At 50.6% G+C, this 4,582-nt stretch overlaps 1 long non-coding RNA gene across 1 annotated transcript; it reads left to right on the top strand.

Annotated features, from left to right (window-relative positions):
• Positions 1-252: 252 nt before the first annotated feature.
• LOC136297635 (uncharacterized) lies at positions 253-3,417 on the top strand. The gene is made up of 3 exons (XR_010723202.1): positions 253-428; positions 2,211-2,290; positions 3,213-3,417. It is a non-coding gene; the product is annotated as an uncharacterized lncRNA (long non-coding RNA).
• Positions 3,418-4,582: the final 1,165 nt, after the last annotated feature.

Below are 4,582 nucleotides of genomic sequence, written 5' to 3'. Positions count from 1 at the left end.
CGCTGCAATTTCTCGGCCGAGCCAACAACATCGCTCCGCTCCTCGCCACGAGGCTGAAAAGCCACAGGCCGCTGTGCAAACGAGCTGGCAAATACTAATCCACGGAAATGGGTCTGCCAGGGGAGGCGGGCAAAGCGGAGGGAGGTTATTTATACCCCCCTTCCCCTCCACCCCAATCCCCTCCCGGGATTCGTAATGCCGAATGAAAAATGGGGAAAAAAAAAGAAAATTAAAGAGAGGGGTGAGGAGGAGGAGGAGGGAGGGAGGTGACACGTTCCTGCTGTCGCTGCTCCATGATTTCCTGAGAGGGAAAATGCCCCGGTTCAGAAGGTGCTGGAATGTCCTGAGCTGGAAGGGACCCGCAGGGATCATGAAGTGGCCAGGATGGATCCTCCCTGCTCTCCCGGGAGCTTTGGAGGGTGACAGAGGTGAGTCCTCGTGTTGTCCTGACCTGCCGCGGGGCTCCCCACAAGGAAGAAATTCAGGAGTTCAGACCTTTTCAGTCTCTAAAAAGTGTCGTGACTCAGTTTCCCCATCTTTAAATATGGAATTTTGAGGCTTCCTAATTCCCAGGAGTGTCCTGGCTGGATGAGAGGGATGTCACTGCACAAACCCAGCCCGAGGGCTTGAGGGAAGCCTTTGCCAGCTGCTGTTTCCCAAATTCAGGGCAAAAAAAAATCCTGCCCTCGGTCCCGGGCCGTTTCCCACATGGATACTCCTCGTTTCCAGCCTTCCAGAGCCCCAGGAGGGGGGATTTTTCCCCTTCCCCCCCCCGGCTCCCGGCCAGCCCTGCCCTGGTGGATCAGCAGCACCTCCAGCAGCCCTTGGGCTCTGCCCAGGACAAACATCGCCCGGGCTGGGAGGGGGACAGCAGCGAGGTTGTGTGGGGAGAGAGAAGGGTCTGCCTTAGCCTGCGGGGTGCGCTGGGAAAGAACCTGCAGGGGAGACTGGGATGGGATCCATGGGATGGGATCCATGGGATGGGATGGGATCTATGGGATGGGATCCATGGGATGGGATGAGATCCATGGGATAGAATAGGATCCGTGGGATGGGATGGGATCCATGGCACGGGATGGGATTGGATCTATGAGATGGAATCCGTGGGATGGAATGGGGATGGGCTCCATGGGATTGGGATGGGATAGGATGGGGTGGGATGGAATCCATGGGATGCATGGGATCCATAGGATGGATGGGATCCATAGGATGGATGGGATGGCATGGCATGGATCCTGCTCCACATCCTGGTCCTGTTCCCCATCCCATCCCTCCTGCTCCCCATCCTGGCCCTGCCAACCCCATCCCAGCGCTCCCAGGCCGTGTTTCCCAGGAATCCCGGGTTATCCCCGTGTCCATGCTCGGAGCAGACGGAGCAGGGCTCACTCCAGCCCCCGCACAGGCCCGGCCCGGCCAGGAGGGTGTTAATGAAGCAAAAGCCAGGCCCCTGCTCTGCAGCGCCCTTAAATCTCCGGGAAAACGCCTGCGGAGGGAGGAGGGGAATTACCGCTCCCAGCGGGGTCACTGCTGGTGGCTCCACGGTCCCGCACAGCCCCAAAACCCTCCAGGGGGACCCTAATTAAATTAAAAAACGCTAATTCAGCCGATGGAGGGCAGGCAGGGTGAGATGCCCCGGCTGGATCCACATCCAAATTCACATCCCTGCTCCATCCTGGTGGTGCCCAGAGGGATTTTTGGGGTGGGTGCCCCGGCGGGACTGGGAGCCGGAGGAGCAGGGGAACTGTTCCCGCAGCTCTCCAGTTTTCCTTTCAGCCTCCGAGCTGCCTTGCCAAGTGTTATAAAAATACATCAGTGTGAGCCAAAACATTTAGCACTCCACTTATTACTTTAAGGTTATAGGTTAAACAAATTCCTTCTCAGAATTTACTGTGTTCATTTCAGCTTCACAACACGGCCCTGCTAGCGCTGGATATATTTCACACTGTAATTCCTCCTTATGGATTGCAGGGGCTGGGGGGGGGGGGGGGGGGGGGGGGGGGGGGGGGGGGGAGAAGGGAGAAGAGGAAAGGAGCTTTCTAAATTTTTATGTGAACAAAAGCCACTATATAAACTAGCTGCAAACAAGTCCTCTGCAAGAGATAGTTTGTAAAACTTATTTTTCCAGTAACCAATAAAAGCAGGAATGAAAGGTAAAGTTTGTTTTTACCTTACCTAATAACCACTTCTTTTTTTCCTTTTTTTCCCCTTAGTTTTTGCCCTGGTTTTTTTTGGGGGGGCAATAAAGGCTGAAAAGAAAATAAAGAGCCCGGTTCACACCTTGGGCAAGCAGGTGGGATTGTTGCAGGGAAAGTGGAGCTCTGTGAGCTGGGCTTAAACCTCTCTTGGGTGGTGCATGGATTCTGGGAATGGGGATGGAGATGGGAATGGGGTGCCCTGGATCCCTGGAAGTGTCCCAGGCCAGGCTGGACGGGGCTTGGAGCACCCTGGGATGGTGGAAGGAGTCGCTGGGGTGGATCAAGGTGATCTTTGAGTCCCCTTCCCACCCAAACCATTCTGGGTCTCAGCTCCACCCTACGACGCGGTTCCCAGGGGGTGTCCCAGGGAAATGCTGGAAGCAGATCCAGGATCACAGAATCCCAAAATGGTTTGGGTTGGAAAGGATTTTAAAGCTCATCCAGTGCCACCCCTGCCATGGCAGGGACACCTTCCACCATCCCAGGCTGCTCCAAGCCCCATCCAGCCTGGCCTTGGACACTTCCAGGGATTCAGGGGCAGCCGCAGCTTCTCTGGGAATCTGTGTCAGGGCCTCCCCCACCCCTCCCAGTCAGGAATTCCTTCCCCAAAATCCCATCTTTCCCTGCCCTCAGGCAGTAAAAATCCATTTCCCCTTGTCCTGCCACCGCGATCTGTCCATACAAAGCCCCTCTCCCTCTTTTAGGATCCCCCTTACAGAAAGGATTTTCCCCTGATGCTCCAAGCTGCTGCTCTGGTTTCTACGGAACAGACCTCAACAAAAAGACCTAAAAAAAAACCCCCAAAAAACCCCTCACAAAACCTCATCAGGTAGGGGAGGAGGGGAAGAGGGAAATCAGACACGGAGGTGTCGTGTCTGTGAGCTCATAAACCCGGGGCCAGCAGCTTGAAGATGGAGGAGCTGAGGGACTCTTTAGAGGTTTCCATCACCCAAATGAGGAGGTGGAGGAAGTCTGGATGATAGTAACCCCATATTAAAAATTCTGCCCTGTCAACAGGCGAGGAGCTACAACGGTGGAAATCCGTCTGCGCCGCTGGAACTGGGAAACCAGATGTCTCCCAGCAATAACTGTCCTGGGAAGGACGACAGGAACACGTTTGCCTACGAGTTAAGAAAAAAAAAAAATCCCTAAGAAAAAAAAAAAAAAATCCCAGCCGTGGTTTCAATTAAAACAAAGCTCAACCCAAATATTGCTGCTATTAATGGGATGTCCAGCTGTGACAGCTCCGTGGAGTTATCCGTGCACAACATCTGCAGCACCCCCGGGGCTGCTCACCGCGCCTCAGCCCACGTGGAAGGGGAAAGCCAGGCATGGCAGAGGCAAAGCCAGGCCTAATTTGGGGAAAGGAGGGTTTTGGCGGTGTAAAATTTGGGGATACGGCACAAACTCGAGGTTTGGGTGCAGCAGGAGGAAGAAAACGCTTCGCTGGTTTTCCAGCAGCGCTTGGGCTCCTGGCAGCTTTTTAAAAATCCTAAACCCAATCCTAAACCCCGGCGCTGGGATGGGAGCTCATGAAGGCGGGATTTGCACTGCGGGAGCTGCTCCCGCCCTCTCAGGGAGTGTTTCCCCACAGGGTGGGAACTCTGGAAAGATTTCCCTGATCCCCTGGGTGGAAACTCTGGAAAGATTTCCTTGTTCCCTGGGTGGGAACTCTGGACAAAGATTTCCCTTCAAATCCCTGCAGGTGACAAGAAACTGCTGGGATGAGGCTGTCCGTTAATAATTATAATAATTAATTAATGGATGGGGCATTTGGAGCCTGGTTCCTTCAGAAATCCCTCCCCTGAGTTCCCCTTCCTACTGTGAAGAATACAGTTTATTTTTGATTAAAAGTTTAAAAGTTTGATAATAGGAAGAAGAGAATAAGAGATACAAGAAAGCAAAATTATACACGTTCAGGTGTTTGGCGGTTTTATTTAAGGCACAGCTTGTTAATAAAAGATTATTTTAAAAAATTATAGGTTATTGTGTATTTATAAATTTTATGTGTGATTTATTTTTTTTTTACTTAGGTGTGGTTTTGTTTAATTGCAACTTTATTTGTTTGGTACATAAATTTTTTTGTGGCTTTACAAAGTTGTAAATTTTTTGATAATGGGGGCAATAATTACTTTTTTCTGAGTTTTTGGTGGGTTCGCTGTTATTTTTATTTAGATAAGATGATGTGAAGAATTTTTGATTGCTTTTCCATTTCTTGAGCCGGTTTAGATATTACTAGAAAGCATTTTACATGATATTGTTTCTATTATGTAAAAATCTGTATTATTACAGCACAATTTTTAATGTAACACACGTAGCATTTATTTTAATAATTAATCTTTTATTTTAATAAGAATTAATTTATATTAATCATTTAAAAATTAAGA

Source organism: Chamaea fasciata, unplaced genomic scaffold (assembly GCF_029207755.1).
Source record: "Chamaea fasciata isolate MVZ Bird 193981 ecotype frontalis unplaced genomic scaffold, bChaFas1.0.hap1 SCAF_16, whole genome shotgun sequence".
Taxonomy (NCBI): domain Eukaryota; kingdom Metazoa; phylum Chordata; class Aves; order Passeriformes; family Sylviidae; genus Chamaea; species Chamaea fasciata.
The sequence above is the reverse complement of the archived record's forward strand: the minus strand, read 5'-3'. Positions and strand labels throughout refer to the sequence as shown.